Below are 13,804 nucleotides of genomic sequence, written 5' to 3' on the forward strand. Positions count from 1 at the left end.
ATTAGCCAGGCATGATGGCGGGCGCCTGTAATCTCAGCTACTTGGGAGGCTGAGGCAGAAAAATTGCTTGAACCTGGGAGGCGGAGGTTGCAGTGAGCCGAGATCGCGCCACTGCACTCCAGCCTGGAACAATTGGGAAACTCCGTCTCCAAAAAAAAAAAAGAAAAAAAATCAAAGAGAGAGCCTAATTTGCCCCATGCCAGGTTACTATTAAGCCTCCCAACTCCCAATACAGTGCCCTTTCTGCTTCACTACACTTCTCTCCATTATTTAGAATTTGCTTCCAATATTACTGCACTAAGACAGAAGAAGATGAGGGTCTTACCAATTAAATGCTATTCAATACAAACCCTGAAATGATAAGGTTCTCCATGAAACTGACCTCATCCAATGGCAAGGCTACCACAAATGATGTCAGAGTTGTCACCCAAAATGCCTGGCCTCAACCAATCATTGTCTCTGCTAATGACAAGTCACAGTGTTCATTACTACAGGGGGAGTCATTCATTGCTGAGGAACAGGATGGATGGAAAACACACTTAGAGAAAAATATCATCATGTCCTTTCTAAACTCCCCCTAAAAAGTCAATGAATAACCTAATGAGGTAAATTATGATACAAAAAAATTTCCAGAAGTCTTTCAAAAAATCTTTGAAAATCCCAAGTTTCCAATCCTTTGGCTTTCTCATAAGTCCTGATCATACAAAAAGTTTGGGATAGGACTCTCTCAAGGAACAAATTAGACTCAAATTTTCCCTAAAACTCAAGATGAAAAAGTTATTGTCTTATTTCTTGGTGGCTCATGTTATCACCAAGTTGTAATGGGACCAAAAAAACAATTACTCATTCAATGTTGCACATGGACCAAAACTGAGATAGTCCATCCTTCAGAGTATGATTAAAACAAACAAGCCAACAGAGTAAGTTATCCTATGTCCTATTATGCCTTTTATAAATCCTCAGATCACCGCAGGAATTATCTGAAAAGATTACACCAGAAAACAATGACAGAGTTTGTCCCTTCTTTCAAGATAAGAATCTCTCATCCTGGGTGGGCAACTGTCTTGAAGGACTTTTTGTCTTGTGAATTTTCAGATGAATAATCACAAACATTCATTCACTCACCCTTTTGGCTAGCAGGCATCACATCCATCCGTTCATGGCTGACAGCAAATCAGAGAAGGGATCGAAGCCCTCACCATTGCCGAAATGTTTTGTTCGGAAACTGGAATTGTCAACAAAAGCTTCTGGGACACTGCAACACAAAAATATTTTTTACACATAACTAAGATGTAACTTCTAAAACCACCACTTCCTTACACTTGAAAACAGCAAGACATAGATTCTTGAGGTAGGGGAAAACACCGTTCAAGCCAGGGTATGTCAATACATCAAGTGTGATGCTGTTAAATATGAACCGGAAATACTGTTTTGAAAGATACATTTACTAATCACTTCAACACGTACACTGTAAAGTTGTTATTTATTATGGGCTTTGTACCAAATATTTTAAATATTTTAGCATATGAAAATACCACTTCCCATTATCAAGTCTTCAGGTAACAATAAACTGTTTTAACTAAAATATTACACAGATAAATGTACCATTCCCTATTAAGTTATGATCTTTTTCGAAGAACAAAAAAAGTAAAAATTTAAATAATTTTAAATTATTTTAGAAATACTAGTACTAATAATGAACATTAAAACTAGTAGGAAAGGTAATCATCATTTTTTTCTCCAAAATAATTCTATTTTATTCTAAAAATGATTATGGATTACATAAAGAGCAATACTCATGGAGATGTTTCCATCAAGAAAGCACATACGGTGCGATGGTCAGGGCTCAAAAGCTGAGAAGCCTGAGTTCTGGACCCGGTATGGTCTTCAGTCACTAGTGTGGCCCCAGGAGAGCCATTTATCATCTCGATTCCAGTCTCTTCACCTGTAGGGTCAGGGCATTAACCGATGCTCTTCAAGTTCCTTCTACCTCTAAGCTTCTGTCTTTTTGAAAGAAGCACATTTCTTCTAAATACTTTAAACTAATTAACTTCTCCTTTAAGCTTCCTGATTAAAAAGAGATTTTTGGTTTTTGTTTTGTTTTTACCATGATTCACTCTCATGCTGACCTGCCATCAACACTGAAGATGTGCTGTGACCAGAGAGTTTTTCAAGCGCTTAGAATGCTAAGCCTGGCACCAGTACCTAACCCTATTGAGCCAGCATCCCGGCGGCTGGCAGCATCCCCTGGGTGCCCAGGAAAGGCTTCCATTCCTCTCCAATGAGCATAGCTCCATGTCCTGTAGAAATCTGTCCAGATGTATTCTAGATTGATGCTTCTCAAACTTCTGTGCATAAGCATCTTTTGGAGAGCATTTCAAAATACAGATTCCTGGGACCCATCCCCGAAGACTCTGATTCACTAGATCTGGAGTGGGCCTGAGATTCTGCATTTCTAGAAAACTACCAGGAGATGCTGATACTACCAATCATGGACCACACTTCGAGTCAAATGGCAAAGTCCTATTCTCCAAGCCTCCAAGCAGCTTTGAGATCCAAGAAGTACTTCCAAGGCTCAGACATGCTCCCTAAAGCCATGAAGTCTATGTCACATAGAAAAAAAAAAAAAAGAAAAAGAAAAGAAATGAAGAAATGGGCTGAAGTTGTTTACCATCTTTAGGATAAAATTTGAATTTCTTTCCATGGCCTGAGGGCCCTACATAATCTGGCCACTTTCTACTTCTCTGACGCTGCCTTAACTACCAACCCAATCCCAAACTATAACCAATGTAGATACAGTGGTCCTCCTTTTGTTTCAAGCAAGGCAAGTGTCTTCCCATCTCAGGGCTGGTGCACTTGCTATCTCAGCTTCCCAAGATGCCATGAGCCCATTCTTTACACAACTGGTCCCTTCTCAGTACTGGGACTTAGGGACAAAGGCCACTTCAAAAAGCTTGTCCTGCCCACCTACTTAAGTTAGGTTCCAAGTTAGTCTCAATTATATCATCCTATGTGCTTACTTCAGAGCTTTCGCCCTGATCTATTTGCTCATTTGTCTTCCCCACTAGAATATAAGCTCAATTAGATAAAAGAACTATTTCTTTTCATCGCAATGCTCCAAAATTTCAGAAAAATTCCCAGCTCATAGAAGGTACTCAATATGTATCTTTTGAGTGAATAAATGAATCAACAATTGAAAGAAGTAACTTTTCGGTACTCTCTAAAAATATAATTGCCATTTGTTGAAAACTCATTATGTACTGGGTATTGTTTTAAGTCTTTTATAATCATTATTTCATTCTATTCTTACAACAAAGTTCTTAGCAGATATTATTATTTTAAACTCAATATGTGGATAAGAAAACTGAGGCACAGGGAGTTTTAGTAGCCTGACTCAACTCTATAAAGCTTGTGCGCATGGGAACTCTATATTTTCCAGCCAATACCCTAATATAAAAGTCCTGAGTTTTTGTGATATACCCTTCTGACTCAGGCTTGCTCAAGTGAATTTTGGCACTACCTGACCATGCTGGTACTAACAATCATGGGCCACATTTTGTAACAGGCAGGTAATGCAAATGAGCGAGGAAGGCCAGGTGTAAGGTAACAGGGAGAGGGAAGGAATGTGGCAAGCTGAGAAATCCTCACTTTATCAGCTTCAAGGGGGAAGCCATTGTACTTCCCCCTCCAATTACTGCCACATGGGAACATACCCTCAAGAACCTCAAGAGCTTTCAATTCTACAAATAAAGGCAGTAATCTAGATTTCTATTTAGTAAAATTCCAGAATTTTTCAAAGATGGCAGCTAACTTTTTAAATAAGTTATATTTAAACAAAACAAACATGTTGCAATCCCTGTAGCAAAGGATGGATGAGGTCATGCACTGTCTCCAGTTTTATGATTCCAGAGTGATTCAGAAGCACAGAGAAGGAGTACGGGTGACACAGAAAAGCACAGTAGGTGTCTGGGCAGATAAGAGCTTTCTAGAAGAATTCATTATCTTGAGGTTTTGGGAGGAATTGGAAGATTGGGTGGAAAACGCATTTCACAGGTCAGAATATTATACTCGAAGGCTTGGGGGTGAGGAGTAGGCAAGTCAACAGCAAAGATCAGCCATGAGGAGAGGGCTGGTGGAGGTTTCCTGTGGGAGTTTCGTTTTCATTCGGACTGGAGTGAGTAGCAGCTTTCTAGCTAAGACATAAATCGGTTAAACAATACTCTATGTGGCCGGCCACAGTGGCTCACGCCTGTAATCCCAGCACTTTGGGAGGCCGAGGCGGGCGGATCACGAGGTCAGGAGATCAAGACCACACTGGCCAACATGGTGAAAACCCGTCTCTACTAAAAATACAAAAATTAGCTGGGTATGGTGACGCCAGCTACTAGGGAGGCTGAGGCAGAAGAATCGCTTGATCCAGGGAGTCGGAAGTTGCAGTGAGCCGAGATTGCGCCAATGCACTCCAGCCTGGCGACAGAGCAAGACTCTGTCTAAAAAAACAAAAGAAACAAACAACAACAACAAAAAGACAAAAAAAACCAATGCTCTATGTGTATGGTCATTAGTGCTGTCTTATTTGACTTCTAATATTTTAAAGTAACCAGGCATATCTAAAAATAAAGGGTGAATCACCATTGTGGGGGGTGTGTGTGTGTGTGTGTGTGTTGTTAAGAATTCAACAGTCACAGGACTGAATTCCTTCTTCATGGAACCCCATAGCTAACTAAAATACTTAACTGTTCTGAACTCTAGACATAAAAAAATACAGCAACTGAAATTTTTAAAAATACCAGAAGATAGATACCCAAATAAATTATCCTTTCCACAGTACAGAGGCAAAAACAAAAAAGAAAAGAAAAAAATGACAGAAACCCCCACCTGCCTACGTAGAATTGTATAACTAGAAAAACTATCTCTTAAAGCTGAGGGTGAAATAGAAGCTTTTTCAAACAAACAGAAGTTTATCACCTCTCTATAAGGACATTCTAAAAGACTTACTTCAGACCAAAAAGAAACAATTTCCAGGAGAAAGTTTTTTGATTTAAGAAGGTAGGGAACAGCCAACTTGTGAAGTAGAGTAAGTGAAAAGTAAATGCACTAATAAACAATGTGCAAGTCTCAAACATTTTTTTAAAATATAGCAGTACCCCCACTTGCTTTCTACCCCAGCTCACGGTATTTACACTGTAGCAATATCAATCACCAAGGCCATGGACTGCAAATGTGAGTGTGCAGGGAGGCACCAGCTTGAAGCCCAAGTTCCCACCCTCCATAGTCCAGAGATTCTTAAACAAGTTCCAGGAATCTGCTGTTCTACCCAACAGATACCCCAGGTAACTCTGATAAAGATCTGAAGAACACTGCATTGCTCTCTGACTACTTTAGGGGAAGGAATTATTCAGTGAACCCCCAGGGGCTCATCCCTGGGAGGCTCCAGCTGAGAACACTATCAAACCTTTGTTCTTTTCCACTTCACTACAGCCCCAGAAGTACCTTGGCCCAGGAGGTCAGCAGTAACCCTGCCTCAACCCTGCTAATCAAGAGCTGCAATAAATTGAAAGCCCATTAAAATATTTTAGAGAAAAGCCGAGAAGTGCTGAAACATTAATTGTGCCATATTCAATCTGTTTTCCTAGAGATTTGAAAAGCCAGATTACCATCTTGGGGGTCATTAGAAAGAATGAAGCTTTCTCCCTTTTCAATTTACATATTTAAAAATGCATGCGTTCTGGCAGTGGCTACTAAGTCCTTTCCAATGCTTTCCAAGTCCTGTGGCTACTCCAAATGCCACAGTCTAGCCATGGAGAGAGAAGCGTGGAATGCCACCGGGGCCTGCCTTGTTTTTGTAAAGCAAAGGAACCCAAATCCCAGGGCCTGTGGTTGCAAAACAGCTCTAGAAAAACAGGTAGAGGCAGAAACAAAACAACAAGTGATGTTTTCTTGTTTTGTTCTCCCCTGTTTATTTTTCCCTGAAGCAATCCCTGCTCAGTACAAAAGTCTGCAGGGAGCTAGAAAGAGCAGCTGTGGTTCCCTGAGGCCGGGACCTAGCAATCAAGTTGTTTACCAAACACTGCCAGGCACCAGGAAAACAACAACAGCACAGACAGCATTTGCATCTATTTTTCAACCTCCAAAAGTCTGCCCTGGAACTTGCCTGCACAGCTGAGAGAAGAGCTTAAAAATTAAAGGAATGAACTGCACTGGGTATTGGCCTCCATGGCCTAAATGTAATCAAGTATTCCATTTCTATTGAAGAATGTCTATCCTAAAAAAAGAGGATTGAGGAACTGCAGAATTTCAAGCAGTGGATTGATAACAGACAACATGCTCATCACGGGCATTTCTGAGCATGCCAACAAAGGCCCTCTCAGCAAACTGACATCATATGCTGAGCCTCCAGCAACTCACAGACATCTTGACCAAGCACCAGAATCTCCAGGGGGGTTTGTAAAACACAGATTGCTGGGCCTCTCCTGCAGTTTTGCATTCCACAGGTCCAAGATGGGGCCTGAGAATTTCTAGCAAGTTCCCAGGTGATACTGATGCTACTGATCCGGGCACCATCCTTTGAGAACCAGTGCTCTAAAGCTAGATGCTCTATCCCCACCCTGAAGATCTAGGAAGGAGTTCATTTCCCACCTTGACCTCTCCCATGGGTTACCTGGTTGAGTTATGGCAGTTACCTTGCATAGCTGTTTCCAGAACAAAATGCATTGGATGGTTTCCATCTGCTTCTCCAGAGGCTCCACTCACTATCCCCCACCCAGCTCTGTGTCCTAGAAGGCCGCTCTCTGTCCAACCAATGGGAGCTCTCATCTCAGGACGCCACAGAAGATGGGGTATTCATTTCTCTAGTTCTGAGTCCCTCTTTGACCAGTGGCAACCCTGCCAGGCAGCTCTCTCCACACAACTCCTCTCTCTGGGTTCTTTCAGCCCTCCTCTGCCTCCCCTAGTCCACTTAAGGCCTAAGAGAACTAAAAGCCATCTATTTCCATCAGGGACCCTTATGCAAAAGTCAAATTCAATGTGTTGCCCACTGGATCTCCCTTGGTTTGAGAATGCTAAATGGCAATTTTATACACACACATAATATACGTATGTATATACGCACACATATAAACACGCACAAGTATACATATGTGCATATAAACATACAGACATACAGATATATACATCTTCATAATTGTTCGTTTTTAAATGCAACTAAATCAGATTGGCCAGAAAACTTGGGAGTCCCCTGGCCAAGGCCACCTCATGGAGTTTGCATGGATGTTTCCTCGGGTCCCACGTGCCACAGCAAGAGGGAGCCTGCTCTGTCTAATCTGTTACACAACCTGATAAGAAGTGCATTTGTGAGAGCTTCAATCCTTCTCTAATTTACAAACTTAGTTTCCTTTCTTGCAAATGGCACCAAAATAGAAAGGGAACAGAAGTGGGTGGAGCAGGCTCCATCACCAACTCCTGTGAATAACTTTTTGACAATGCTGAACCCAGTTCAAAAAAGCACATCAGCTGCAAAAAAAGGTATGTGTTTGTCAGCTCATAAATAAGATGCCAATCCACCTCAATTCATAGGCTAGGAAAAGAAGAACAAATAATACTTCTGTTTTTAAAATAATAATAATAATAATAATAACTCAAACGTGCCCTAAATAAGCATCTGTCTTTAGCGCTAAGTTCTAATAAAGTTCTGGTAAAAAATGGTCACCAGATTTAACCAAATGGGTCACTACACCAACCTCCATGGTTTGGGCAAGCCCATTTAACTAACTTTGTTTCAGTGAAGTTCCCTAAAACTAACCAATCACTATTCCTTTTATTAATCTTCCACTAGTAAGGTTTCTTTCAACTCACCAGAGGACTTATTGGTATCTATGCTCAAAAACAAATTTTTAAGTAAACCCACTAGACTAATTAGAACACATGGGGAATTACGTAATTACTTTTCTAGCTCTGAGGCTCAACCTGAAACCTTTTTGGTTTGTTTGTTTATTGCTCTCTTTTTCACTAACAATCTCCTGAATATTCCATTTGAAACTCGCAGGCTAGTGAGATTTTTCCTGTGGCATCTGTCTGCTCCATTCCCCCATCTATGTCCAAACCCTGCTCTAGAGAACAACTGACCTAACCGATCACTTCGCCTCTTCGGGGATGAGATAGACCATCATCCTGCCTGCTTCAGAACACTCCAGAATCTCCCTTCTGTACTGAAGAAACTCCATTCCTCCTTCCCCTGGGCCTTAGTGCTCACCTCTCTCCACCATCTTCCACTACCATCATCTGGATGAATGGAGAGACTTGCCTTTTACCCTTAAAGATGTCCCCTCTCTCCTTTTCCAGAAGCCACTCATTCTACATCTTTCAACTTCAAGCAACTAAAAAAGAAAGAGTTGGTCTCTCTTCAATTCCTGTTACAGCCAAGTCGTTCCTCTGCCAACAGCCCACCTCAGCTGTCACCTACCCTCAAGGAAAGTACCATCACCTTCCTCCACCGTGATTCCAAGATCCATGGAAACCCTTCTATTCATAGTCACATGTAAGGGAACCACCGCTTCCTGCCCAGCCAACTGGCAGTTACTTCTAAATGTCAAGGATGGCTAGGCACAGTGGCTCCCATCTGTAATTTCAGCACTTTGGGAGGCTGAGATGGGCAGATTACCTGAGGTCAGGAATTCAAGACCAGCCTGGCCAACATGGTGAAACCCTGTCTCTACCAAAAATATAAAAATTAGCCAGGTGTGGTGGCGGGTGCCTGTAATCCCAGCTATTCGGGAGGCTGAGGTGGGAGAATTGCTTGAATCCGGGAGGCAGAGGTTGTAGTGAGCCCAGATCAAGTCTCTGCAGCCTGGGTGACAGAGTGAGACTCCGTCTCTAAATAAATAAATAAATGGCAAAAATGCTCTTCAACACCTTTCTCAGGTATTTTACTACAGAGTGAGCATCACTAATCAAAAAAATCCAAACTCTGAAATGCTTTTCTTTTTTTTTTTTTTTTTTGAGACGGAGTCTCGCTGTGTTGCCAGGCTGGAGTGCAGTGGTGCCATCTCGGCTCACCACCACCTCCGACTCCCTGGTTCAAGCGATTCTCCTGCCTCAGCCCCCCGAGTAGCTGGGATTACAGGCACGCACCACCACACCCACCTAATTTTTGTATTTTTAGTAGAAAGAGGGTTTCACCATGTTGGCCAGGATGGTCTCAATCTCCTGACCTCATGATCCACCCACCTTGGCCTCCAAATTGCTGGGATTATAGGCGTGAGCCACCGTGCCCAGCCCAAAAGGTGAAAACACTTTTGAACAACAACATGACCTTTCGAAGAAAATGTTCATTGCATGGGTACAAAAAAATAGAAAGAATGAATAAGACCTGGTAGTTGATAGTACAGCAAGGTGACTATAGTCAAAATAATTTAATGCCACTAACCACCTTGAATCCATTGCTCCTCCCAGTGCACACAATCCACCTTCACGTTTCTGAACTCGGTGTCTTTTACATCATCTAAGACTCATATCGTGGTACCCAGTGCCCTGAAAACCCCGGTATCCCTCAAGATGGCCTTGTCTTTTCTACTGACTTCCTGTTCAAGCTCTTTGGTTTCTTTCGCAGAGTGAGATCAGCAAGGCAGGGTCTGGGATTTGCAGGTTATATCCTGGATGGTGGCATGACAGCGCCTGGAACACAGAAGGTTGGGAGGCGTGACGCTCATCAGGAAGGCTCTTTTGGGGAGCCAGGAAGAGTCCCCCAGAAGCCCACTTGGCACCCTATCTATAACAAGTTGCTCTTTAAGAATCATGGGAACTCCAGAATCATTTTCACAAATACCTTCCACTCATGATTCAATTAAATGGCAGAAAACACAAACCTTCCGTTCCCACTGGCAAACTGGGTCTAGCTAACTGAGCACAGCTAGCACAAGGCAGGCCCCCTGCTAGCAGGGCAAGAGGCGGCCCTGTCCCCAAGGCCCAGGGGAGCCTCTGCAGCTCCCTGGAAGGACGGTCAAGTGAACAGAGAGCTGGCTGCCATCTGGGTTCTTTATAAGGCTTTTGTGGTAAACATGTTTACTTTCTTTTGATTGGCTAGGCTTATCAAGTATTTTGTTTTGAGTCTTGCTCTATAAACATGTTTACTTTGAGGGGAGAGCTTTTTTGATAGCTAGCACACTTATTTTTCACACTTTTAAATTCAAAACATATTTTTCACAGCCTGTGGTAAACAACTCAAGGTGGTAAACAAATTATATTATTTTCATCTTCACACTAGAGAGGTGATCCCTATGTATCTATTCAAAGGCTTGAACTGGGTTGCCGGTAACCAAGGCTCTCTACTGGATGAGAACAAGAATTATATTCATAATGATGATGTTACTAAAAGGAAAACATTACAATGGCAAATCCTGCAGTATCAAACCTAAGCCTCAGTTTCCCCAGTGGGAACATTCTAGAAGAAGCCAGCCATAACACCAGCAGGGGTAGTCTTATTAATTGATGACATCCATATTTTCCGAGAAAAATTAAGGTTATGTAACCGGCATACATAACAGCTAATATGGGAGGAAAAATCAAATAATGTTTCAAAGAATGAAGAAACCAACTAGGTCACAACACTAAGTGCAATTCTTTTGAGATCTGTTTTCTGTGATGATTTTTGCCTGCTTTACAATTAGAAAAAAAAAAAAAAAAAAAACAAGTAGGAGCCTCTAATGTAAAACTGAAAAGCCTTCCATTATTGGAAAAGGAGGAAAATAACAAAAGAGTTAAAAGAAGAAAAAAAAGGAACATATCTCTTGAGAGAAAACCAATGGTCCTTGAAGTAGGATTTAAAAGTGCTGTTTACATAGAGGCATCAGAAGAGCCCCTCTGTGGAGGTAAGTGTGAAGTCCCATAGCAGTGGAGCCAAATCTGTCTTCTAGAGAGTTCTCTTGGTCTCCATGTTCCAACTAGAAACAAAAGCCATCTTACCAGAGGCCTTTGTAGTTAGTTACAAATTACTTAAAGGAATAAAAATACAGGCCAAATTACTTGCTAAAATAAATAAAGCCCCCAGCCCCCAAATCATCTTCTAAGCTTATGCTCAAGTTAAGTTAAAAAGCAAACAGAATTTCAACATGATGAAACCCCATCTCTACTAAAAATACAAAAATTAGCTGGGTGTGGTGGCACACACCTGTAATCTCAGCTACTCGGGAGGTTGAGACAGGAGAATCACTTGAACCCAGGAGGTGGAGGTTGCAGTGAGCCAAGAGAGTGCCATTGCACTCCAGCCTGGGCAACAGAACGAGACTCTGTCTCAAAAAAAAAAAAAAAAAACACGAATTAAGGTTGTAGCACCACACTATGGTAAACCTCCTCAGTGACTCGATGTTATTATTTCGTCAGGTATGGTACTGTAGGGAGGGGAGAATGGCAGAAGACACAGGAAGCCTGTATGGAGCCTCATCCATCATTCAGGCCAGATCATGTACAGAACATACAGGCATCAGAGTACAAACATACTAAGTAGCCTTGTTTTCCAAGGTTATAACATGCTCTGGGGACATGCTCATTAGAGGGTCAGGAGAAGGAGCCAAGGGCATTTGGAAGCAGCCACTATTGCTGACTTTCAGATTCTCTCCTATCAAGGAAGAAGACCAAAATAAATAATTTCCAGGTAGTTTTAGCAGAAGGGCAGCAAGACCCAGGGGGTGAGTACACATCACAAATTCCCAGGAAGATCAACGCCATCCCAGCTTTGCCAACAACTGTTTGAGATGTTTTGCAAGTCAGTGAGCTTCTCGGAACCTGAGTTTCCCTTCTTATAAAATGAAGGCATTTGAATCCCATCTTTTTGAACAATACTATGTCATAATTTTATGCCTCAAATCGAAAAAAACACTTTGAGGGATAACCGAGAATTCCAGGCTACATCATCCAATCAATACAATACTTGGAGCACTTTCAAAAAACCCACCAAGGAACCAAAGCTACCGTAACTTAAAAGGAGCAGAAACGAAATTTCAGATTAATATGACGTTGGCCAGTGACTAGTCATCAAGCATACTTCAGCATTTAGTTGTCTGAGCAGACAGGTGACTCAGCGGGGAATGGGTTACCCAGCCAGCCACGCTCATCTGACCCACTGCCTCAAAGTAATTTTTCCTCAATTTTCAAAACCAAGAAAGTAAATGACTAATGAAATGACTGAAGAATAACTTCCAGACAATTCTTACAACATTAAAAAATAAAACCAAACTTCAGCACAACAGTAAGTAGATGAGAGGAAAACAACCCGGCTCAGAGCTGTCCAACGTCTGATGGCCACAGTTCCTTCTGACAAAGGAAACGTGCACATTCCAGGGTGTGTGGAATGATGTGGTTTGGAAATGTCTCGAGGCGCCAAGGGAAGAGCTGATGATCAGGACAATGTCATCAAGAAAAGTGTCACGGAGCCCAAGTGGTGACATTTCTGTTGCAAATATGAGAAAGGAAAGGAACACGCTGGTCCTTCACCCTGGTGTTCAATGCGGTCGTAGGACTTTTGGATATTCTCCTGGGTACTTCCAGTTCTAAGTCCAACTAACATGTGCAAAGCCTGTGCTGCACTGCACATGAGGTACTCTGTCCATAGCATTTTCATGCACCCTCTTATTAAGCCTTATAACGGTGGCAAGAGTAAATGCTATTATCTTACAGATGAACGAACCAAGGCTGGTGAAGGGAAGTCCTTTACCCAAGACCACAGTTAGTGACAGAGCCACATCTTTCTGGAACCCAAGCCTCGTCCCTTAACCACCAATGAATACTACTGAGTACCATTTTTCCAACAGCTCAAACAGGAAAAGTAGGAACGTTCGGAAGGGTTCCCAAAATAAAGCCAACCTAGCAACATAGAGTTATAATTCTGTTCAGACCTCTACGTTGCCTCCCACTGTCTAAAACCCTTGGCTTCTTGCGTGAAGTCAGGTAAACCCGGGAAGCAGAAAAGCAAGGACCCAAGTCACCCCTGGTAGTGCAGCTTGGAAATGAGACAGGACATCTCCCCCAAGACAGGAGACAAGGAGGGAGTTTATGACGGCATATGAGGCATGCACTCAGTCCTCCTATTGGACTGTAGAAGAGGGATGCTTTTTTTTTTTTTTTTGAGATGGAGTCTCACTCCGTTGCCCAGGCTAGAGTGCAGTGGTGTGATCTTGGCTCACTGCAATCTCCGCCTCCCCTCCCAGGTTCAAGCGATTCTCCTGCCTCAGCCTCCAGAGTAGCTGGGATTACAGGCGCTTGCCGCCACGCCTGGCTAAATTTTTGTATTTTTAGTAGAGACAGGGTTTCACCGTGTTAGCCAGGATAGTCTCGATCTCCTGACCTCATGATTTGCCTGCCTCGGCCTCCCAAAATGCTTGGATTACAGGCGTGAGCCACTGCGCCCAGCCCTGAAGAGGGATGCTTTCTATTCTTCTCTCGGTCTCCCTTCAATTCTCCCATTTTCTTCTGAATCACATCTGTGGGCATCGTCCCCCTTCCTCTCCTACTTCTTCCCCTCCACGAATGTCACCTGTCACTAAAGTCTAAAGGATGAGATTATCACTTCCGCCCGGAAGCCTCTCAAATGAAATTAAATCAAACATTTATTGCACTGTGGTACACATGCACTGGGTGAGGTGGGGGATACCCAGGCACAGTCTGCCTCTCAGGGCAAGAAGTTAAATAACAATGTGCGATTTAAATAACATTTCAAGACAACAATAAGAGCCTTGTCACAGGGAGTACATGATTAATTGCCAGATGAATTCTACAGACAATAATTGCTGCAAAGTTCAAAAGGAGGGAGCAA

General features: G+C 42.4%; 1 protein-coding gene across 9 annotated transcripts in view; it reads right to left on the bottom strand.

The window, feature by feature from the left end:
• FOXP1 (forkhead box P1) overlaps positions 1-13,804 on the bottom strand; it is a 629,894-nt gene that overhangs the window by 538,124 nt on the left and 77,966 nt on the right. For all 9 annotated transcript variants that reach the window (XM_055110136.2, XM_034956872.3, XM_034956873.3 and 6 more), the window contains exon 3: positions 1,126-1,255. The gene's annotated coding sequence lies outside the window, so the exon portion shown is untranslated. The remainder of the gene's footprint in view (positions 1-1,125; positions 1,256-13,804) is intronic.

The sequence above is a fragment of the Pan paniscus genome, chromosome 2 (genome assembly GCF_029289425.2).
Source record: "Pan paniscus chromosome 2, NHGRI_mPanPan1-v2.0_pri, whole genome shotgun sequence".
Lineage (NCBI taxonomy): Eukaryota > Metazoa > Chordata > Mammalia > Primates > Hominidae > Pan > Pan paniscus.